General features: G+C 40.7%; 1 protein-coding gene across 24 annotated transcripts in view; it reads left to right on the forward strand.

Annotated features, from left to right (window-relative positions):
* The window catches only part of KLF12 (KLF transcription factor 12), a 509531-nt gene that overhangs the window by 40046 nt on the left and 444294 nt on the right, over positions 1-25191 (forward strand). For 9 of the 24 annotated variants that reach the window (XR_016212833.1, XM_070048719.2, XM_089303614.1 and 6 more), the window contains one exon: positions 8223-8362. The exons of the other annotated variants lie outside the window; for them this stretch is intronic. The gene's annotated coding sequence lies outside the window, so the exon portion shown is untranslated. Of the gene's footprint in view, positions 1-8222; positions 8363-25191 lie in introns of those variants that run through there. 24 annotated transcript variants of the gene reach the window in all.

A 25191-nucleotide genomic window follows, 5' to 3' on the forward strand; every position in this document is an offset into this window, starting at 1 on the left:
CAGGGTAGGGAGTAGATTGTGGAATTCTGAATATTGGCAATTAGATGCACCTGTAAATCCAATGGAATATTTAAAAAAATTTGTAGGAGCAGTTGGTGGCGTTTGAGTGTGTTGTATGGAAATATTGAATTATTGCCTTAGAAAAAAGTTACTTTATGATGGCACACAGTTAAATGCACAAGGATAGATGTATAATATTTATGTTTCAAGGTATGCTGTACATTTGAATGTTTGGGAAATAATTTTAAAATGTGTTAAAGATGTTGGGGCCATTGTGGCATAGCAGGTTAAGCTGCTGTTTGGGGTGCCTGCATCCCACTTTAGAGTACTGGTTTCAGGCTTGCCTACTCTGCTGCTGCTGCTTCAAATTTATTCCCCCCAAAGAAATCTTTTATTCAAGGAATACAGACTTCATGCATTTCATAAGTATAGCTTTAGGAATATAGTGATTCTTCCCACCATACCCTCCCTCCCACCTACTTTCCCACCCCCTCCTCCTCCTCCCTCTCCCATTCCCAGTCCCATTCTCCACTAAGATCTATTTTTGATTAACTTTATGCATAGTAGATCAGCTGTATACTAAGTAAAGAGTTCAACAATTTGTACAAAAAAAATATCAAAACAAAATAAAACTTCCTCAGCAGTCAAGACAAGGACTGTTCAAAGTTACTGCATCTTGAAGTTAATTTCACTTTTTTTTTTTTTTAGAAACTTAATTAACTTTAAAAAGCACTCAAGAATGATACATCTTTTGGGAGCACTTAGACATAATTATAATACAACTCTTTGAAGACAGAGGTCCTGCATGGGAAGTTAGTGCACAGTGACTCCTATTGTTAATTTAACAACACTCTTATGTATGACCTCAGTGATCATCACCCAAGGCTCTTGACATGAGTTGCCTAGGCTATGAAGCCTTTGAATCCACAAATTGCATCAGTATTTAGGCAAGGCCATAAGCAAAGTAGAAGTTCTCTTCTCCCTTCAGAGAAAAGTACCCGCTTCATTGATGACCACTTCTTTCCACTGGGGTCTCACCCACTGAGGTCCTTCATTCAGGACATTTTTTGCTACTGTGTCTTGGCTTTCCATGCCTGAAATGCTCTCATGGACTTTTCAACCAGACCAGAATGCCTTAAGGGCTGATTCTGAGGTCAGAGTCTATTCTGTTTCTTATCTGGGTCCCTGCTAGTGCACTTGAGAACCAGTGAATGATGGTCCAAGCACTTAAGTTCCTGCCAGTTAATGGAGTTCCTGGTTCCTGCCTTCAGCCTGCCCTAGCTTTAACTGTTGTGACCATTTGGAGAGTAAATCAGCAAATGGAGTCTGTCTGTTTCTCTGTTACTCCGTCAAGTAAATAAATATTTAAAAGAAATTTAAAATGTTGAGACATAGTAGGGCTGGAGAGCAGATCTCAGTAGCCAGTGTAAGTGGTTGGATCTTGAGAGCTAACGGTGTGATGGTCTACAAATTACTGTTGTTTAATAAAGGTTTTAAAAATATAAAACTGTTGATAGAAACTATAATCATGGCTATAACTCAACCATTTTTTTGATTTCTATGTTAGTTTTCTTTGTGCATTTATGTAGATAAAAAGAAGGAGCAAATTGAGGTAACACGGTCCAGCAAATGTGCCATTAAATTAATCATGTTTCTGGGAGTTGAAAAGCCATTTGTAGTTGTTTGTAGAAATGACACTTCATTAAACTTTCCAAGAATGCCATATCTCCATGTAAGCCCTCTTAAGACGGGAACTGAAAAAGACACTTTAGTTCATATTCATGGGGAAGTCCTTGTGAAACTTCAAATTTTGTCATCTTTGAACATAGCTTTTGGAGACTCTACAGAGATGAAATCATCCTTGAACTTGATTTTGTATGTGTTTTTAAAACTTTTAAAACTATTTAAAAACTATTCCTATTTCTGCAATATGAACTAGGGATTTTCTCTTTTTTAAGAGTTGGAAACTCTGGTTCATAGAAGTGAGGTAACTTACCCAAGGAAAAGAGATCTGGAATTTCTATGCAGAAAAGTGTGACCTGATGTTTCTAGCTAATCCAGGTTTTTAAGTTTCATGTCTCAAAATACCATGTATGGTGGTGTGGTGCTGGGCACTTACTGGGCTAGCTCACAACTGCTTTCCAGCTTTGTGGGCACTCTTTTTTTTTTTTTTTTTTAAAGATTTATTTATTTATTTGAAAGGCTGAGTTACAGATAGACAGAGACAGAGGTCTTCCATCCACTGATTCACTCCTCAGATGGCCGCAATGGCCAGAGCTGTGCTGATCCGAAGCCAGGAGCTTCTTCCAGGTCTCCCACATGGGTGCAGGGACCCAAGGACTTGGGCCATCTTCTACTGCTTTCCCAGGGCGTATCAGAGAGCAGGATCGGAAGTGGAGCAGCCGGGTCTCAAACTGGCACTGGGCACTCTCTGTAGTCTTTCATTGCGCTTATTCTTGTTATACGCTTGGAAGAGAGGGAGCATGAGATCCTGGTAGTTCTGTCTCCTTTCTCATTTCATTGTGATTTTCAACAACACCAGAGGGTTGTTTTTCTTTTTCCCCTTCTAATAAGTGGTAACCATGTGTGTGTAAGCCAAGGATAAATGGAAAATGACACTGGTATGGTTTTCTTGCCATAGGTATTACCTGCCTAGTTTCCTAGGAAACAGAAGCATGATTTACAAATATTGAGTTGAAAAACCTTAAAGGAAACCCTAGGCTATTGTATCTGTCAATAAAATAGTTTTCCTGAAGAGGTTACATTAAATGATTGATTTTTTTTAAAGATTTATTTTTTGAAGGGCAGAGTTGAGACGAGGCGGGGGAGGAGAGAGAGACAGGGAGACAGAGAGACAGAGATTTTGATCTTCAGTCTGCTAGTTCACTCCCCAAATGACTGTAACAGCGGGAGCTGGGCCATTCCATAGCGAGGAGCCAGAAGCTTCTAACACGTCTCCCAAGTGGGTGCAGGGGTTGGGCCATCGTCCGCTGCTTTTCCAGGTACATTAACGGGGAGCTGCATTAGAAGTGGAGCAGCCGGGGCTGCAGCCCGTGCTCACATGGGATGCTGGTGTTGTAGGCGGCGACCTTACCTGGTACACCACAAGCTGGCCCCTGAATAATTGAATATGGAGGGACCACATTTTATTTAGAATGCATCTTGCATAGTGGGAGATTCTGTGAAATTTGGATTGACGTCATTATAATCATGATCTTTGGTGCCTTATCTCTACTTACCTGTCTTGGAGAAATAAGACATTTTTCTTGTAGCCATTTTTGACCTAATTGGTCACTTTTTGGCTTTGTGAGCACTGTGTTGAATGCCAAGATGAGGGTTAATGGGTGCAAAAGATGGTGTACAGTACAGATGAAACTTAACAGTTTAGGCCGGCACCACGGCACACTAGGCTAATCCTCCACCTGCGGCGCCGGCACACCAGGTTCTAGTCCCGGTTGGGGCACCGGATTCTGTCCTGGTTGCTCCTCTTCCAGTCCAGCTCTCTGCTGTGGCCCGGGAAGGCAGTGGAGGATGTCCCAAGTACTTGGGCCCTGCACTTGCATGGGATACCAGGAGGAAGCACCTGGCTCCTGGCTTCGGATCAGTGTAGCGCCGGCCGTAGCGGCCATTTGGGGGGTGAACCAATGGAAGGAAGAACTTTCTCTGTCTCTCTCTCACTGTCTATCAAATAAAAAAAAAAGAAAAGAAAAGAAAAGAAACTTAACAGTTAGAATGATGAACTCTTTTAGTCTATAATGAAAACTTCTGCAACTGTTTGAACTCAGTACCTTTTAGTATCAGATGGAAGCTTTCTGACCTTGATAAACAAGTAAATAAAAAAGAGAACAGAGAAGCTTCAGAAAGAGCCTGTGAGCAGTTGACAGTCAGGAAGGAACTTGTACGTGAAAGTTGAACCTCATCCTGTCCAAAGAGCCAGCTCATGAAATCACGAGAAGACTGTGGGAATTGGGGCCGGGGGGAGATCATTGCCTCCACCCGAGGATTCCACGAAGGCCTGAGAGGGAGGTGCCAAGGGCGTGGGATTTTGTGTGGAACTTTGTGACCTTGATGTTACCTGGGAATCTTCCTAAAGACAACCCAACCCATTCAGTGCAGTTCTGGAATCAGATATGGGGTTGGGAGAAGTGGCTCCGCCCAGTAAGCACTGTTCACAGTGGTCACCCCGTCACTGAGAATAGAATACTTCAAGTGGTTTGAATTCAGTGCCGTCTTTGTAAGGAATTGTAAATATGTAATGCGACTTAAAACATTGCTCATAAACTCTACAGTTTAAAAATATGACACTAAAAGTGTCCACTGTAGGGAGCAAGTGTTCAGCCTGGCTGTTAAAGTGCCTGTAGCCCATGTTGGAGTACCTGAAATTGAACAGTTCCGCCTCTGGCTCCTGATTCCAGCTTCTTGCTAATGCAAACCTTGGGTGGGGGGATGGGGGGGTGGGGGGCAGCTGTGGTGGCTCAAGTAATTGGGTTCCTGCCGCTGACTTGGAGACCTGGATTGAGTTCCAGGATCCTGCTTTGGCCCATGGTTGGGGACATTTGGAGAGTGAACCAGTAGGTGGGACCCTTCTCACTCTGTCTCCATTACTTTCTTTCTCTCTGCCACTCTCTCAAAAAAAGTGTGAAAGATAATACACCAGGGTTTGATCAAAAAAAAGAGTTCACTCTAACAAAAATTCAGCCGTCTCAGAGGATTTATTCCTTGAGGAGTTTAGAAAATTGAGGTTTCACTGAATACAGTTTTATGTATTATCATAACCCCCTGAAAGTTCTAATCTGAAATCCCACGTGGGACTTTTAATCATATTTCAAGAAAGACATGGATCTGAAAAGAGGAAATGAACTGATCTTTGTTCTACCTGGAGATTTGAAACATATGAACTTTCCCATCTGGAGGATCCATCAACAGAGTCCATAAAATGAAAACTTTTATTATATCAAATATCAGAAATCTGTCTTAGGTCTGAATTTTTCCATGGAAGTTGAAAGACCTAAAGTGTAAGACAAGTGAAAGGAAGTGAGTACAATGAGTAGACCCATAATAGAGTATATGACTTAGATGAGGTATTTTATAATGAAAAGACTCCGTGGCAGGCTTTGTGCTTGGTTCTGGCCATACATGGCCCGGTCTTTTGTCCTTAGACACTCAGTCTGATGAGAGGAGCCAAACCAGGAAGTCATCCAGGGCAAAGAAATGAAGTTCATGACATGGGATGGAAAGTACAGAGTGCAGTGGGAAGTCCATTGTGTTATGAATCATTTGTTTTCCCCCATGAATGTGTGTGCATGTGCATTTGAAAGCCAAGAGCTATAGTTTTCAAAGACCCTGCAGAGGTTTTTTTTTATTTTATTTTATTTTATTTATTTATTTTTTTTTTACAAGCAGAGTGGACAGTGAGAGAGAGAGAGAGAGAAAAGTCTTCCTTTTTTCCGTTGGTTCACCCCCAAAATGGCCGCTAAGGGTGGCGTGCGTTGCCGATCCGAAGCCAGGAGCCAGGTGCTTCTCCTGGTCTCCCATGCGGGTGCACTTGGGCCATCCTCCACTGCCCTCCCGGGCCACAGCAGAGAGCTTGACTGGAAGAGGAGCAACCGGGACAGAATCCGGAACCCCGACTGGGACTAGAACCCGATGTGTCTGTGCCGCAGGCGGAGGATTAGCCTATTGAGCTGCGGTGTCAGCCAGATTTTAAGTTTTATAGTTATTAATAAAGCTACTGCCCTCTACTTTCTTTGGTGCCGAAGGATTAAGGTGTTGTTAATTTGGATGGATGAGCAAGATTTTCAGCTTTTCTATGAATGCACTCATTTGTGTGTATGACTCACATGACAGATATTTGAGTACAGTGCTCATATACAAAAGATGTATATGAAATGTATGAGGTTGTATAATCAGAATCTGCAGGTTATACTGATTATTTTAAAAGGTTTTTATTTTCTTCTGGGTCTCCCACTTGGGTCCAGGGGCCCAAGGGCTGGGGCCATCTTCTACTGCTTTCCCAGGCCATAGCAGAGAGCTGTATTGCAAGAGGAACAGCTGGGACTAGAACCAGTGCCCATATGGGATGCTGGCAATTCAAGCCAGGGCTTTAACCTGCTGTGCCTCTGCACTGGCCCCTGAGTATGAATTCTTAATCCTGCTTTCTTTTATGTATGATTATGTGTTTTGGAGCTAGAATTTTCTTTAAAAATTTATGTTTAATTCCTTCAGGTTATTCACAAGCAAATCACAATGGCCATATTATTGTTACTTCTGGTTTACAAAATCCTTTCTCATTAAATGGAATGCCAGTGTAGCTAAAATCTGTGAAGTCCGTATTTACTTTCCTTGTTTTTATGCATATTATTTTGCATGGGTGTATGCTCACATTGTTAAAATTGTGGACTTAGAGGTAAGGTAAGATACTGGAGCTAGAAAAATATGTGAATGAAGAGTTCTGGATAAATCTTTGAGACCTGATTCAGTGTGCTAGGGAAATACATAGTTTGCCTTTCTTCAAAAAGCAACATTGTTGCTTCCAAGACTATATTTGTACTCCATTCATGCACTAAAGAAAATGGTGTACAGTCACTTACATGATAGGGGTATCTCATAGAGCCCCTGCCCCTGTACTTGTGTAGCCTTTCATGTTTTCAACAACATCCAGCAGAGTGATGCTTCTTACAGTGAACCTACTTTGACACATAATTACCACCCAAAGAAAACAGTTTACATTAGTGTTCGCTTGTGGTGTTCTGCTTTCTGTGGGTTTGCAGAAATTTATATTGATGTGCATCCACCATGATACCATACAGAGAATGTTCACTGCTCAAAAAACCTTGTGGGCTCTGCTTATTGATCATTCCTCCTTTTAACACCTTCAAACCACTGATCTTTTTTGTTTTTGTTTTTTTTCTAATTTTATATAAAAGGAATACATTTCATGTGTTTCACATATGCAGTTTTAGGAGTATAGAACATAATGATACTCCCCACCCTTTTTACCCTACCTCCCTCACTCCCACCCTTCTCATCCTCTTCTTATTCTTTTAATTTTCACAATGACAAGCCTACAATTAATTCACAATCACAAGCTTAGCCCTCCACCAAACAAAGGATTCAACAAGTGTCAAGTGAAAAAACTCGCGTATAGACAAGGGCTATAAACAATAATTAAATCTCAAAATGCCCATTTTGCTCATATACATTACTTTTTTTTATACTCTGTATATTAGTTACCACTAATCAGGGAAAACATATGATACTTGTCTTTTTGGGACTGGATTGTTAAACTAAGCATAATCGTCTCCAGTTGTATCCCTTTTGTTGTGAAAGACAGGGTTTCATTCTTTTTTATGGCTGAGTACTCTTCTATCATGTACGTATACAACACTTCTATCTAGTCATCAGTTGATGGAGATCTGGGTTGATCGTATTATCTTATCTATTGTAAGTTGAGCTGCTATAAACATGGGGGTATGGAAAACTGTGATATTCTGACTTTATTTCCTTTGGGTATATCCCCAGGTGACTACTGATATTTTACATTTATATTTGTAATTTACATTTATATTCAAAACTTTTAAGCAGCCGAGTGTCCTAAAGTAGATGACTGAGTAAATAAACTATGGTATATCAACACAAAGAAATATTATTCGTGCTAAAAAGAAATGAGTCGTCAAGCCATGACAAGACATGGAGGAAACTGACATGAACTGTGAAAGATACATACTCTCTGGTTCCAACTGTATAACCTTCTGCAACAGACAAAACTATGGAGACAGTCAAAAGATGATCTTTTTTGTTGTCATTACTTGTAGCTTTGATATCATATCTAGAAATTGTTGTTGACTCTGAGATCAAAAGATTCACCCTTGTGTTTTCTTTCAACAGTTTTATGGTTTTAGTTCTTACTCTTGGGTCTTTTTTTGTTCATTTTGAGTTAGTTTTTGTAAATGGCACGAGGTAGGAGTCAGAAATCATTCTCCCTCATGTGATGTCCAGTTGTTCAGCACCATTCATGGAAAAGACTGTTCTTTTCCCCTCGAGTAACCCTGGCACTCCTATTGGAAATCTCTTGATTTTAGGTAACGTGGGCTTGTTTCCGGACTCTCACTTCTAGTTCATTGATCCTATGCTAGTTCCACACTTTTCTTGTTTATTGATGTTTTGTAGCAAATTTTGCAATGGGAAGTATGAATACTTCTTTTTTTTTTTTTTTTTTCCAGGATACTTTTTGGCTCTTCTGGGTCCTTTGCAATTCCATCTGAAATTTAGAATCATTTCTATGGAGACGTCAGCTGGGATTCTGATAGAGATTGTATTGAATCTCTGAGTCAGTTTGGGAAATACTGCCATTTTAACAACAGTAAGGCTTCCAATTTAAAAATACGGGAGTTTTTTCATTCATAGATCTTTAATTTCTTTGAACAATGTTTTGTTTCTCTTGTTAAATTTCATAGGTTTTTTTTTCATGCCATTATAGATAGAATTGCTTCTGTAATTTTATTTTTGGGTTCATTATAAAAGTAGAAACAATTTTTTTGTGTGTATTTGAACTGTATTCTGTAATCTTGCTGAATTAATTTATTAACTCGAATCTTAGTATGTTACTTAGAATTTTCTATATATAGAATATTTCATCTACAAGTAGTTTGCTTTACTTCTTCTATTTAAATTTAGATGCCTTTCTTCTTCTCATTTATTTTTTTTTTCCCCTTGCCTAATTTCCCTGGTTATAACTTCCACTATAGCATTAAATTAGAGTGGTAGGAACAGATGCCCTTCCTGGTGTCTCAGTTGTTTACATTAAGTATGATGTTAGCTGTGTGTTCTTTTTTATTATTTAAATTTTAAATTATTTTTAACAGTTGATATAGATACAATTCTAAGAATATAACGATATGCCTTTCCTCTTTCATTTCTCTCCCTCTCTTTTCTTTAATTTTTGAGATAATATATTTTAAATTTATATTACAGTAAAAAGGCTTAGTGCTTTAGCAGATAAGATGTTTAATCAGTAAAACGCAAAAAAAGATCGCAGTTTAATGGAAATATTGGCAATGGCTCCTGCCCCTGTACTGTGTAGCCTTTCAGTGGAATGGAAAAATGACCATTTCAACCATAGTCAGTAGTTTTTAAAGTAATCACAAATTGTTAAAACTGTAGTAATATAAGTTTAACTTTTTTAATATGTGCTGTTAATTCCCTTCTGGTCCTAGTTTGCGTGTTTTTATCCAGAGAGGAGTTTTATTTTATCAAAAGATTCTGTTAAATCTATTGATGAGTTCATATAGTTTTTTTCTCTTCATCTGTTGCTATGGTGTTGTATATTATTTGATTTTCAAATGTAGGCCAACCTTCCATGCCTGGGATAAAAAGACTCAGTTGTAGCATGTAAGTAGTTTTGTATATTATTGGATTTGTTTTGCAATCATATTCTTAAGGGATAGCTGTAATTTTATGCTGTCACTAGTTTTCTGTAGTTCAAGGGTATTTAGTTTCTTTTATGAATGGAAGAGAGAACACATCTATTTTAAAAATAAAGTGATAGAATCTATTTTGTTCATGAATTTGGTATATCTTCCATGCTCCACCTTTTTTTTTTTTTTTCCTCTGGTGGGCCTGGGGACAGGAGAGGAGTGGTGGAGGTGGAAGTTGTCCTGATGTTATGTGTTTGTATTTACAGGACTCGCCACGTAACTTAACTGAGAAGTAGTATCTTATTGTGTGAATTAAGTTAAAGGAATTTGATGGAGGTTAAGCTTGGATTTATACTTGGTGTTTTACTGCTTTTTTGATGATTGAGAGTGCTACAAATGATTGTTACATTTTCAGTAAGAGAATAGAATAATTATTGTATACTGTTCTCCGGATGTTGGACATAAAGTGGTTTATCATTACAATCTAAAAAATTAAAATATTTTGTTGTAAAACATCCTCAGACCCATATAATCAAAGCAATTAAAGTTTCTATCCTTAGACATAATTCTTTTTTTATTTTTATGCTTCAGAATACTTTGACATTCATGATCCCATTTAGGCATCACCAAAGTCCTGTAAAAAAGGTAGAGTTAATATTACCATCTTTAGATGTCAGAAAAACAAAATTCGGCCTTGAGAGGCATTCAGATTGCAACTCTGTATAGTGCAGAGGAAATATAGTAATCTAGGTGTTCAGAATCCTAATCCTGTGATCCCTGTGCAAATGAGATTATTTACATAGAAGTTCCATTTGATATGATATTGATAATGGCTCTTCTCTTTTTGTTGGTGGGTGTGTTGGAGTTGAAAGATAGTAGAAGCCAGTATTTTCACTAAGGGAGAGCATTTATCTTTGGTGGAATTTCAAAGCAAAAGGTTTTCCAAATGGTAGTAAGAATTGCTTTATCTTTGGGCCTGAGCTCGCCTTCTGTCTTTCATGGAGTTTTTTATCTGGCTTCTGTCTCCTAGGGCCCCTTGATGCTGAGACAGAGCTGGACCATGCTTTGTTCCCCAGTCTGTAGCATGCTGCTTCCTCCAGTCACTCCCCATGTGAAGTTTCTGAGAATAAGAGTATATAAGACTATATTGGTAAAGCTACTCTGGGCTATGCAGCTCATTAGTGCTCTCATTAACAATGCACTTGGGTGCAGTAAGTGGCAGTTCCTTGTTTTCTGCTCATTAATTATTTGTACTTTGATTGGGCCTCACTGATAGCCTAATTCTGCTTTCTTCTCCATGAAGCACTGAGAAATACCAATTAATTGCATCTTACACTTTACAGATATTCTCATTTGATACTAACAACTGGAGGACCTATTATTTTCCCTAGTTGACAAATAAAATAACCTAGGACTCATGAGTTTTTAAGCGATTTGCTTGGAGTATCTTGGCTACATGCTGGAACCAGCTGGGCCTGGACATGTGCCATCCATCAGATTATAAACTCCCTGAGAGCAGCCAATATGTTTTGATCACTGTTTTAGCCCAGCACTGGATATATTTAGGATCTCAGATATGTGTTCACTAGGTATTGAGCCCCTGCTGCATACAATGTAGCTGACCCCAGTACCTGTGCTAACCTGTGGTTGCTTCAGTAAAAACAGTTCTGGACCCTGGCATTGAATCTGAGCCTCTCTTTGTATTTCTCCCTGGGGCATCAGCTACTTTCATGGGTGAGAAAATCCTGTCAAGTTAAAAAAAACAAAACAAAAAAACCAAAAAAACCCAAAAAAACCCAAAAAGCCATTCTGCTGTCTTGTCTCTGACCTGCATAACTGCTGACAGAGGACCTGTGTGGACAGTTAGTCTTAGGCTCTGCTGGGGGTTGAGCTTCTGCTCCTGTGTGCAGTTGCTGTTCCATGTCTGAAATTCACTCCTTGTGCCCTGCCCTCTACTTCTTGTTCAGCGAGTTGACCTCAGAGGTCATTCTCAGGAGCACCTGCATGAAGTGTCTAGACAGTATGTATTTCAGAAGATACAAGGAGAAGGAGTATGTGAGATTTGAGCCTTTAAAACAAAAATAGCAGGTGATGATTAGGTAACAGTATTTGTGATTAGGTAATAATTTTTTAAAATGAATGATTGGTTTTTAAAAATTTAATTCAATTTTTATATGAAATCTTGAAGACTCAGTTTATCTTTCATAATTTTACATGTAAAATATACTGTAGCTTTTCCATCCTGAAGGGGATCATTTGTCTAATTTAAGGTTTTAGCAGATACCAGCAATCTCTGTTCCAATGCAAAGAACTGCCTTTGTACTTCGAAGCTGCATGGAATTACAGTATTTCTCAGTGTTCTGCATACAGTTTCACCAGAATAACAAATGTGTGTATTAAGATGTGTAGTCCTGGGCTTAATCCCAAATGCTTAAAATCAGACCCTTTGACGGTAGTCTGGGAGTTGGCGTGTTGACAGGTTCCTCCTTGATCCTGGGCCCTTTGGTGGGTCCCAGCTCTGGACCAGCACCACAAAGATCTGGGTTGATTCCGTGCTCCATCATTTAAGGCTGCTAAACTTTAGGAGAATTCCGGATCTCTCCAGACCTGTATAGTTTTACCTGGAAATGGGGATGGTACTATTTGTAGTGCCTCCAAGGAAGTGTGTGAAGTCTGTGTAACCTAGTTAGTGCTGTGCTGCTCAAGGAGTGCTGTTGGTAGCAAGGGCATCTACAGTGGCGGTGCTTGTGTTGATGCTAGTCCTGTGTTTCTTGCATTAAGTTCTCTCACTGTCTTGGGCTGTAGCTCGGGAAAGAACCTGTGGACTGTGGGTTTTGTATTCATACCTTAACATAAATTTTATGTGACCTTTGGGGTAAGAGATGAGGATTCCCCAGTTTTGCATGTGTTAATAAGAACACAAAAGATACTGAGAAGTCTTCAGCAAAAAGATTTTGAAAGGTGGAGCAATTAGAATGCTGTTCAGTGGTCATGTGGGTTTGATTGTAGGTGCTTTTCTCTGTGTATTTCTTTCTTGGTGTTTTTTTTTTTCCTGACAGGCAGAGTTAGACAGTGAGAGAGAGAAAGACAGAGAGAAAGGTCTTCCTTCCATTGGTTCACCCCCCAAATGGCTGCTACAGAGCGCCGGTGAAGCCAGGAGCCAGGTGCTTCCTCCTGGTCTCCCATGCGGGTGCAGGGCCCAAGCACTTGGGCCATCCTCCACTGCCTTCCTGGGCCACAGCAGAGAGCTGGACTGAAAGAGGAGCAACCGGGACAGAATCCGGCGCCCCAATGGGGACTAGACCCCGGGGTGCCGGCGCCGCAGGCGGAGGATTAGCCTAGTGAGCCGCACGCCGGCCAGTTGTGTTATTTTTATAGGCCTACCTCCTCCTTTGGGCCCTCTGACTGTTCTTTGCCATGTCTTAACTGGTTATGATACAGGACTGTAGTATATTAGTTGAGTCCAATGTTTATATTATATAACATGATATTTAACATTTCTCTTTATGAGAACTAAAACAACTTCCTGCAAACAATGGTGAAAAGACTTTATGTGCCCTTTAATGAATACTTTTATTAGCACACTGTCTCTCTCCCATAAGCGAAGCAACAATTCCCATCTTCTGTTATCTTGGCCACTTTGTGTTGCTGGCTCAGAGGGTTTTATTGTTTGATGGAGTAGATAAAAATGCTCCTGATGTTTCCTACTCACTCTAAATTTAGACTACACCTACAGTATTCCTTTTGACTTTGTTCTTTCTCAAGCCATCTATTTAAATACAGTCCTAAAGCTTAAGTGGAACACTGTTACTGGGGGTAAAAGTGCGCAGATTACCGTCTTTGTAATCATGCAAAAGCCTACATTCCCACAAAGCACTCTGTAAGCTCTAGTGATTATTACACTTTGTCACCACCATGGTAAATGTATAATGGTTGCTTCTTGGGAGATGTAAGTGGAGTGGTGGGAAGAACTTGACCTTTAAATCCTGGGCAGTTATGGCACAGCACGGTAAGCCACCACGTGAGATGGTTGCATCTGGTGTTGGAGTGCCTCACTGGAGTCCCAGCTACCCTCAGTTTCTGACCCAACTTCCTGCTAATGTTCCTGGGAGACGGTAGAAGATGGCCCAAAAACTTGGGTTCCTGCCACCCATGTGGGAGACTGAGATGGAGCTCTTGGCTTTGGCCTGGCCCAGCCCCAGCAGTTGTGGCCACTTGGGGAGTGTACCAGTGAACGAAAAATTCTGTTACTCTGCCTTTCAAGCAAATAAACAAACAGAAATAAGTAAATCTTTAAAAAGGAGGTCCCTTGATATTTGGGGCAGAGGACAGTAGGGGAAATCTATTGCCAATCCCTGCACAGAATCGAATGATCTGATTTGTGGTTCTGTAGTATCTGTACCAGAAAGAGGACTCTTAGTGTGTTGTATTGCACTTCTAGGAAGTTGAAAAACTTTGTATCTGTTATAGGGAGTCAGGTTGATTTGATGATTTTATGCTCTCCCTCTGTTTTATTAGAATATATATTTGTTTCCTTGCAAGTATATATTGGATTATAAAACATGTCAAATTCACTTAGAGAGTTCAATCTATAGTATTTCTTAATAGGGAACTCACATACTTGTTCTGCACCAGTGAAATACCTATTTTGGCTATTTGAATTATTGTATTTTACTTTATAATCCTCTGCTTACGTTCCTGTTTTTCCCCCGTCTCAAATCCCCATCTGCTGCTTTCTACTTAACTACATACTCTCTTTAATGATTCCAACTCTCCACATTTCACGCCTGATTCGTATGCTACCAGCTTCCAAGAAGTTATCCTGCTTTCCAAAGTCAAAATGAATGATTTTTTTTTGGTATTTCAGCCTCTGTTCTCTAATAGTCATTCTGCATAGACACGTATTTCTCAGTTATTTTGTCAGCTTTTATTTTGTTTCTTTTTAAAGATCTATTTGTGAGAGGGAGAGAGAGAGAGAGGTCTTCTGTTTGCTGGTTCACTCCCCAAATGGCCACAATGGCTGGAGCTGAGCTGATCTTCGCCTGGACCCAGGAGCTTCTTTGCAGGTCTCCCATGTGGGTGCAGGGGCCCAAGTGTTTGGGCGATTTTCCACTGCCTTCCCAGGTGCATTGGCAGGAAGTTGGATCAGAAGTTCAGGGTAGCTGGGACTCCATTGCAGCACTGCCAACACCAGATGCAACCATCTCAAGTGGTGGCTTAGTCTGTTGTGCCACAACTATTCTGGATTTAGTCAAGTGCTGGGACTTGAACCAGCATCCAAATGGGATACCGGTGCTGCAGACTGAGGCTTAACCTGCTATGCCACAGTGTTAGCCCCTTTGGTCAACTTTAATGGTTGGTATTGTACATCCAGCTGAACCCATGAAATTACCATTATTTAATTATTTTTGAGCTGTAAAACTTGTCAAGTTTATGTCGCTGAACCTAATACTTATTTCATCCTTAATTGTACAAACTTTGGGGGCTGGCTCCATGGCTCACTTGGTTAATCCTCTGCCTGCAGCACTAGCATCCCATGTGGGCACCGGGTTCTAGTCCCGGCTTCTTCTCTTCCAGTCCAGCTCTCTGCTGTGGCCCGGGAAGGCAGTGGAGGATGACCCAAGTGCTTGGGTGCCTGCACCTGCATGGGAGACCAGGAGGAGGAGGCACCTGGCTCTTGGCTTCGGATTGGCATAGCTCCAGCCATAGCGGCCATTTCGGGGGTGAACCAACGGAAAAAAGGAAGACCTTTCTGTCTGTCTCTCTCTCTCACTGTCTGTAACTCTACCTGTCAAATAAATAAATAAAATCTTTAAAAAAAAAAAACTAATTGTACAAACTTTGGGAAACAAGCTGTGATCTGAGTTATGTGGCTTACACTTGGGGTTGGAGTTACATATCTATCTAAGAGCATTTGGGGTTTGCACTTGGGAATGTATTCCATAAATGCTTGTTGAAATGAAATGGGTTCAGTTGGATTTGTTTACTCTTTATAAGACAGGTATAATTGATCTAGAAAGGATGCCTGTGGGCCACACCCTTTTCAAGCCAGGATATTTGAGTCCCTTATGTACTTTGCCCAACATACTTAAAGATTGCAATCAGATAACCAATGTTAAACTCCTTGTCTCAAAGTCATGCTTCTGTATGTTTAAATTTTATGCTATGTTACCTCTGTTGAAAGATTTTTCTTTACTTTGCTTGTACTTTTTAAATTTTGCTTTATGTTGTGCAAAAATCATAATTCTTTTATTTTCTACTTTTCCTTTCTCAACATTTTCTGACCAACTAAACTTTCGCCTGAAGATATGTCAGTGTGTCCTCTCCCCAACTCCTTGGCCTGCGGAAAATACTCCCCAGTTCTATTTGTTTAATCATGAAAAAAAAAATCCTTTCCTTCCTTTGAAGTTATCATCTGTGCTTGCTAAAGGTCTAGTTAAATCACAAGAGATAAAAGTTATTCTGACAGCCTTGGATGTTCCTTGCCCTTTTGCCAGAAATAGCAAACTGGATACTCATCTTGTACAAAAATATAGACATGTTCCTCTTCACTAAAAACATTTTGTGTTTGGTCATTCTTAGAGGGGTAGAAGTCTAAGTCAACTCAGTGTGGAATACAAGGGTGGGGGCAGTGAGGCTGTTGGTGTGGTTCAGAGGGAAAGGTGGTGAGGGGGAACAAAGTGTAATGCATTTGAATGCAGAAAAGTGTGCTTTTGCTTTATTGACAGATTCTTGAGTTTAATATTGAACAATCACTTTTATAGCTACTAATGGAGAAATTTCCTCAATACGTTTTTTAGCTCACACTTTTTACCCAACTGTGAGAAACTTTACCTAAGAATAGGACATTTTGGAATTGGGGAGAGAAAGCTCAATCTCTGAATGTTAATATTATATAGTATCATGCATGAAAATCTTTTTCTGTGAATTTCATTTCTTGATTAAATAATTTTGCAACATGATACTTTTTGTAGATTACATTCTTTGGCTTTTTCATCCTGGCTCTCTTACTAGTACTGGGAAAGTTTGTGGAAAATGGAATTTTGAGATAAATTTTTTTTGGTGGAAAAACAAATTGAAGCCCATGCATGCATGTGAGGGTCTTCAAAAAGTTTATGGGAAAATGCATATTAGTAAAAACTGAATGCCTGTATTTCAAAATTTTTGTACCAGAATAAACATTTTTAAAATATATTTTAAAGATTTATTTCATTTAGTTGAAATGCAAAGTTACAGAAAGAGAGTGAGTGAGAGAAAGAGCTCTTCCATCTGCTGGTTCACTCCCTAAATGGCTACAACTGCCAGGGCTGGGCCAGGCTGAAGTCACCAGCCAGGAGTTTCTTCTAGACCTCCCCTGAGGATGCAGGGACCCAAGCAGCTGGACCATCTTCTACTTTCCAGGCCATTAACAGGGAGCTGGAGCTGAAGTGGGCAGCCAGAACTTGACCTGGTGCCCATATTGGATGCCAGTGTTGCAGGTGGCAGCTTGACCTGCACCACAGTGCTGACCCCAAAGTTACCTCTTAATCCATTTTCCCATACTTTTTCGAGTGTCCTTATATACATATTTTTTATTTTTAGACTGACCCATTGTTTGAGAGGGCTGAATCTGAGATACTGTAGTGTATACAGTTGAATTGTTAGTTTGAATAATGATACCTGCTTTCTGAGATTCTCTCTTAAGAGTGGAGTAGGGGAACAAATTATTGTAGTTGATGGAGGCTTTCCATATGTGCATGTAATGATGTTGTATATGTGTTTATGGTGTTACAAGGAATCAAATTCCACTGTAGAGGTCAGTGTGTTCCCTGGGCCCAGGATGGTGCCTTGACATGGCAAATCCATTATTACTATCTGTTGAGGGAATGGTGACTTGATAAATCAAATGTCTACTGATCACTTAATATTGTATACTGAGTCTCAAATGAACATAGAAAAATATAATATTAAATGTGGTTGTTAAGGTAAATTAGAAGTATAGGAAAAAAGCCATATATACTAATAATGATTAGTACTGAAATCTCTAGTACTTAAGATTATTTTTAATTATAGAGGAGATAGAAGATGGAGGCAGTAGTTCTGATAATGTCATCTTCCAATTACTGAGTACTTATTTTCCACCATTTATTGTGTTCAGTGTTTTACATATGTTATCTCAGTGAATCCTCATGACAAGTGTGTGATTGTTGCCGTCCCTGTTAATCCTCCATGGTGTCACTGAGGTTCAGTGTGTTGCTTAAAACCATCTAGCAGTTCCATGGCAGAGCTAGGTTATGAGAGCAGTTCTATCTGCGCAGTTACTATCTTGCTGTTTAGCTACTTTAACTAGCTTCTGGGACTCTCTGGGCCAGGATCCCTCTCAGGTGGTAACTTCATACCAGAGGGTGTGTGGACACCTGCAGATCCAATAAAAGGCTTAGTGCTCTACTTAAACCAGAGTAGTGTGGTGCAGAAACAGCTGCTCCAGGGACCTGGGAGCTGGGCTCTGCTGAGAGGTTTTAGTTTAGTGGTGTCCGAAGAGGGAGTATTGTGGAGGTTGGAAGGGGCTTCCTTTGTCTGTGTTCCCATCAGTTTCAGTATGACAATCCACCTCCCTTTTAAAGTAACATTTCTAAGCTGATCAGTTGCTATCGTGGACAGTGTTTTCCATATACCTATAAACAGTTGATAAAAACAAAATGACGTGTTGAGTATGGCTGCCTTTGTGTTATTTGCAATTTGTGAATTGTAATGTAATTGATAGACCTCTGCTTTCCAAGTCTGTCATTTGGGAAGCCTTTCCACAAATGAGTTATCTTATCCCAACCCCCAGAAATTCCAAGTCAGTAGGTTTGAGAGATGGGGTAAGAAAGTCTTATGCATTTATCTAACATGTACGAGGATACTTCAAGAGCTAGGTAGAAAATGGACTTAAAATATTTTTTGGTGCAGAAATTTTGAAATCCATACATACACATATTGCTTGAAAAATCCCTTACCCATTTTTGAGCATTCAGCTAAGTAGTGATAAGTAAATTCACAGTATATTGCGAAGTTATTCAACAGACTTCTGGAACTTTTTTGTTTGGCACAATGAAACGCCATGTCTTTTACACAACTCCTCATTTCCGGTTTCTCCTACCTACTGGTAGCCACTGTTTCATTTTCTATTTCCAGGAATTTGTCTACTGTAGATTAGTCATTTATTAGAATAGATAGTATTTGTCTTTTTTGATTGGCTTGAACATATGTCTTCCAAGTTCACCTATGTTATAACATGTAATAGAATTTCCTTCTGTTTTGACTAAATAGCACTGTACAGTATGTGCATACCACTCATTCTTTGGACATTTGGGTTATTTGCATCTCTTGGCTATCATGTATAGGGCTAATGTGAACACCGGTTTGGAAAGTATCTCTTCCACACCCTGCTTTCAGTTCTTTTGGGTATATACCCAGAACTGGGGTTGCCAGAGCAGGCAGTTCTATGTTTAGTTGTTGAAGAACCAAGCACAACCCTGTTTTCCATTGTGGTTGCACCATTTAGAATCCCACTGACAGTACACGCAGGTTCCAGATTGTCACAGCCTTGCCAGCAGTTGGTATTTTCTTCTTCCATCCTTCCCCTCTTCGCTTCCTTGACAGTAGCCCTCTTAATAGGTTTAGGTGTCAGGAAATCTTTCATTAGCGATTCTTAATCGCTGGCTAGGTGTGAGCAAGAACTTTGCCAAATCTTTCTCTGCAGACCGGTTTTTGGAGTTGATAGAAGAATGCAGAACTTTGTTTCCTGTCCATTGGAAGAAGACTTAGTGTTTCTGCAAAGATGGAAGTGGTCAAGGAAAAGTTACCTATCTTTGGGCTGAATGTAGATTCTTTCTCGGTCAAGAGTTTTGTAGATTTGTAATTTTATTTTGTACCTTTCTTTCTATAACAATTATTTTGAAATTGTGCTAAAATATAAGTACATACAATACAAATGCACAATTTAATTATTTTGTGTGTAATGCAAATATACAATTTAATTATTTTGAAGTTCAGTGGCATTTAAGTTCAGTCACATTGTTGTGCAAACATCACCACCATTGTCCCTAGAAGTTTTTTCATCTTGTAAAATGGACAGCCCGTTCTCTCACTCCCCATCGTTTCAGCCCCTGGTAACCTCTCGTTCTACCCCTGGGGAATCTGACCACGCCAGGCACCTCAGCTAAGTGAACCACAGTATTGTTCTGTACAGTTAAAGAACATTCTGAAAATATCATGTGCAGCATTTATAAAAGAATTTTTTGGGTAAACATTTCCAGAGTGCCAGCCGTGGGAACGGACTACCATATGTCTTCAGGTCTAGTGTGCACATTCTCTCCCCTCCCCCTCCCCCTCTCCACACGTTTGAACACCTCTGAAGGCAGCTTAGCTTTGTATAATGGTTTAATTGGCAGGCTTTGTGTTGCTTAATTTTCACATTAAACAATAGTACATTTTACAATCTCTGGGAACTTATTTCCCATGAAGCTAGGATAGGTGATTTTTGTGAGGGAAAATGCTTCTCTAGAAAACATTCGTTTAGGGATACCCTTATGGATTCCAGACTGTAAATGTTTTAATTTAACTCAAGAACAGAGAAGCTGTTTGGTGTCATTAATCAGAATACTTGAATCATTACTCTGAATGATTATGCTTCATTTATTTTGTGTCAGAGTGTTTTCCACACAATAATAGGGAATAAAAGTGCATCATTAATTACAGTTGAGCTGTTCACACATATGTGGGTCTATATATTTCCATATCGTCACACAATGAGGGAAATTTAATATAACAGGTAATTAATCCTTACGAAAGACTGGAAGATTCAATTAAGTAATAGTATTAAATTCGTGACCATTTGTAATTATGCCTTACAATAGTTTTATGTAATGGTTGTGACAGTTTGGAGAAACATTTCCACCCTCCCGTGCCCTGCATTTCTAGTGGGAAAGCATCGTTAATAATGTGGGTTTCATCCTGGGTTCCCAGGTGCGTACTCTGGAGGAAAGTACGACTCTTTGAGATGGGACAACTAATTGGCAGATTATCACTGTGATAGAATTTATGAAAGAGGAGACTTCAGTATTCTAAAAATTTCAATTTTTTTCCTTTAAATTTTGGTTTATTTTCCTTTGATTTGAAAGACAGAGATGGGGAGACAGACAGACAAAGTAAGATCTTTTATCTGCTGGTTCCCTCCCCAAATACCTGCCACAGCTAAGGCTGGGCTGGGCCAGAGCCAGGAGTCCTGAACTCAGTCTGGTCTCCCTCCTGTGTGGCTAGGATCCCCGGACTCGAGTTGGCTCAGAAGTGGAGTCTTAGTCAGGACTCAAACCAGGCACTCGGATATGGCTTGTGGGTGCCCCAAGTGGCATCCGACACCTGCCCCCAAAACTTTTAGTTCTGTGCGTGCAACTTTGGATCTGCGCCTTTCCTGTAAATACGGGCCCTTCGAGTTAAAACCCACTAACACATCTGTATAAATCTTCTGTTCTAGGTGGCAGAGTTCCCATCTCCCTCAGTCATTGTTTCTTCTGGCCTTTTTGCTTTACTCTGGCTGGTTGGGACCCTTGTCAAAAACAGCACAAAGCAAGCAAACCTCACATGCAGTCAGTGCAGTATTATGAAGCACACGGTGTCCTCCTTGGTCTAAAGGGCAATTGAGGGAGACCAGGCCAGCAGTTGGTTTCCTTGTCATCCCTGCTTTTCCATAGTGAAGTGGAGGGCTTAGAGTTTACTCATTTCTGAAAGGCAAATATGTCACCCCCTTGTCAATGAGAAAAATGTAAGCAGTTTCAGTGCTGCTACAAGGGAAAGTGGGTGGAGAACAACATTTTGGAGATTCTTCAACAAAGTGATAATCTCTGAGGACTTGTCCATTCTCTTTTTGTAACAAAGCCAGATAATTTCAACACTATGTTTTAATCCACAGGACAATTGCAAATGGTGTCTTAGACGTTGCTTCAGCATGTATACACAGTGAATTTGTGATATATAATTTTTATAGCCATGTTGAGAAATTTATCCCAGGATACTCACCTCACAAATGATGGGGTCAGAACTAGGATTCTGGACTGCTAGCTCCTAGGCCTGCCTCTTTTCCAGGATGTCATGCTGAGTGATTCACTGACTTACTCGCCCTTGGTCCCCTTCCTTCCTGCCCAATTAGGATACTGTCAATTACAGCACTTTACTGTTAATTTGCATTGTTGCAGGTTTTTTGCTATAGGTTGATTTTTTTAAAAAAGCGATTGTAGCACAGTTCTTTCACAGAATGCACCCTTGATTTTTGAGGAGCATGAGAATGAGATGAGATTTAACATTAAAATGATTTATATGAATGTGTTTGGAACACTCCTAGTGTGTGCACCGTGCTGTGGTTTGAATACGTCCCCTCCACAGTTGAGGTGTTGAGCCAGTGTGACAGTGGTGAGTGGGTCAGTGCTGGGGCCTGAACGAGGTGATTAGGTCCTGAGGGTGCCTCTCCACATGGTTGAGATTAAGGCCCTTACGAAGCTGGCTGCATGGTGGCTGGCATGGTGGTGCAGTGGGTTAAGGCATCGCCTGTGGTGGCGGCATTTCACATGAGCACTGGTTCAGATCCTGCAGCTGCACTTCCTCTCCTGTGCCCTGCTAGTGCACCTCGGAAATCAGCAGCAGATGGCCCAACTACGTGGGCCCCAGCCGCCCCTGAGGGAGACCCAGATGGAGTTCTAGGCTCCTGGCATTGGCATGACCTTCCCTGGCCATTTGGGGAGTGAACTAACAGATGGAAGATTCTCTGTGACGCCACCTTTCAAATAAATACATAAGTCTTAAAAAAAAAAAAAAAAAAAAAAGACTTCGCGCAGCTTTTAGCCGGTTTCTTCTCTCCCTGCCACTCTGGAAGGATACAGTGTCCTCCCCCGGAGGATGCAGCGTCAGGGTGGAGCCATCCTGGAAGCAGAGCAGTGGTTCTCACCCGAAAGCCAGTCTGCTGATGCCTTGATCTAGGATGTCCTGGTCTGCAGAACCATGAGGCAATATGTTTCGGTTCCTAAAGTGATTTTGTTACAGTGGCACAAGAGTGCCAAGAAACTCTCATTTGAAATGTAGTTAACAAAGAAAATAAAACCTGTTTCTCAAAAACATGTATGTTCTTTAACGATATAGCAAGGGCAAACGGTTAGCCTGTTGGTTAAGACATCCACGTCCCATGTCCGAGTGCCTGTGTTCAATACCCGGCTCTGACTCCCGACTCCAGCTTCCTGCGAATGCAGCCCCTGCAAGGCAGGGATGGTGGCTCAAGTAATTGGGAGGTGACCTGGATTGCATTCCTGGCTTTCAGCCAGCTGTTGAGGACGTTTTGGTAGTGAACTAGCAGATGGAAGCTCTCTCATTGTGTCTCTGCCTGTGAAATAAGTCAAAATTGAAAAGCATAACTGCTTTATTGAGTTATTATTCACTACTTTTAAGTTACAACTTAGGGGTGTTTAGTATATTCATAGAGCTATGCAGCCATTACCACAGTTAATTTTAGAACATGAGGAGACCAGCTTTTGAAAGACATGGTATTCAAGGGCGTCAGCCTGTTTGCAGCTTTTGGCTGTTTAGAGCTGCTTTTAAAAAGTGGTATAGGTAATTTTACTTAAAATCTTCAAATTAATGTCAGAACTGTGTTTGAAAACCTTTAATGATACTGTAATTACTTCTCTGCAATTTAGAGATACTTTTTTGTCAGAGTGTTTGTCCTGTAAGCTTTAATATAAAAGGCGTGTGTGTGTGTGTGTGTGTGTCTACGTGTGTGCGCACCACTTTTTGGTTGTTTTATTAGTGTCAACTAATTCTGTACTCTTGTTTTTATAAGATTTTGGTCAGGAAGACAAAGTGGTTGATGTTTGTTAAACCACTGAGTTGTTCATACATTGCGGTAGAAGCTATAAACATACACATTAAATGTAGGTGAGATTTCTGTTTCGGCTTAGCAGTTTCACGATGGATCTTGAGCAGAAAACCACATAGCATTGTTTACCGAGCAGTGGTTCTCCATATTTGATGCGGAGTAGAAACTCATGAGTATTTAAAAATACAAGTGTCTTTACCTACCCCCAAAGGCTGTGATGTAGTTGGAAATTTAGGTGGCACAGGGCTCAAATGCCAGTAGATGACACATTGAAGACCATGATTCTAATGTGGCAGGAGTGAGGGCTGTTGTTTCACATTCTTGCTGTGACAATTTTAGTAATGGAAACCTGCAGCTTAATTAATAAAAAATAGTTGGCCTTTTTTTCATTTAGTCTATTCTTCCACGAAAGAAGAACTGATTAATTCAAAGCTAGATCAGGAAGTAGGGAGCAGCCCTGATTAAATCGCTGGCAGCCCCCTCTGAAGCTCATTTGCCGTATCACTCACCTTCAAAATCTCAGTACTTGGCAAATGCCTGTCAGGTAGAAGTTCCTTCCTCCTTCCTCTCCTTCCTGTCTTTTTTTCTTTTTCTTTTTCTTTTCCTTTTCCTTTTTTTTTTTTTTTTAATTTTTACATTTATTAAATGCCTACTGTCTGTTCCAGTACCATTTTTTTTTTTACCCTGAGGATATAAATGTAATTTGGAGTCCTTCTTAAATTTGAGTTGGCAAAAGATGCAGAATAAATATTTGTTGAATTAAATAGAATCACAGCTGAGCCCTCCTGGCATGCTGCTGTGCTGTGCGCCTCCGCTCTTTGGTAGAAATGGTGCCTTTTTGTTATCCAGGAATATTCCAAGCATCGTCTGTCACTTCCTCATCCGTGTACCACTTTCTCCCCTGTGTTTCGGGCCATGCTAGCCTTAACCAGGGTCACCCATCAGAATGAAGTAGATGAAGACTAGCAGCTCTGGTCACACTTCCCCACAAATCACAAATCCATCTGAATCTCGCCAACGACTGTGGTTTGGGTAAGATCACATTTACCCTGGTGGACAGGAAAGGGGGCATTCTGACTGGTGAGTGCTAAGTCAGAGGAGCCTGTCCCAGGGGGATCTCCACTGCCCCAACTGTAGGTCTGAGAACTTGACCTTTGGGTTGGCCCTACGGCAGGTTTTCTTTAGGAGGAGGCAGACTGTGCCCTGTGCTGCTAACCAGTCCTCCCTGGGTTTCAGGGTCTCTCCTGTGCATCCCTGTGGGTAGGTTAATAAGTTAGAGCTGATTTCAATTATGGGAAAAAAAAAGAGTACTTTCAAGGAGCAAAATGTACATGTGTACATGAGTGCGCACTTATAAGTGAGGAAACTGTGGCAGAAGGGGGGTCAATGTTTGGCTCCCCCCCCCCCTCTTTCTTTATTTAAAAGGAGTAGCGCAGCCCAGAGTTGTGGCATAGCAGGTAAAACTGCTACCTGCAATGCCATTGTCCCATATGGGGGCCAGTTCAATTCCTGGCGGCTCCACTTGTGATCCAGCTCCCTGCTAATGTGCCTGGAGAAGCAGCAGAGGATGGCCCAAGTCTGTGGGTCCCTGGCACCCATGTGGGAGACCTGAAAGGAGCTCCTGGCTTCGACTTGGCCCAGTCCTGGTGGTTGCGGCCATTTGGAAAGTGCACTAGTGGATGGCAGATCTCTTTCTTTCTGTCTCTTCTTTTCTGTGTAACTCTAATTTTCAAAGCAATAAATAAATATTTTTGAAAAATGCGAAAGTGGGGAAGGAGAAAGCAAGCCAAGAGTCAGGGGCTTCATCTGCGTCTCCTGTTGTAGGAGGCAGAGACCCAAGTACTTGAGCCATCATCACCTGCTCCCTTCCGGGTGCATTAGGAGGAGGCTGGA

The sequence above is a fragment of the Oryctolagus cuniculus genome, chromosome 9, assembly GCF_051225735.1.
Source record: "Oryctolagus cuniculus isolate XC-2025 breed Fujian yellow rabbit chromosome 9, ASM5122573v1, whole genome shotgun sequence".
NCBI classification, from domain to species: Eukaryota; Metazoa; Chordata; class Mammalia; order Lagomorpha; family Leporidae; genus Oryctolagus; species Oryctolagus cuniculus.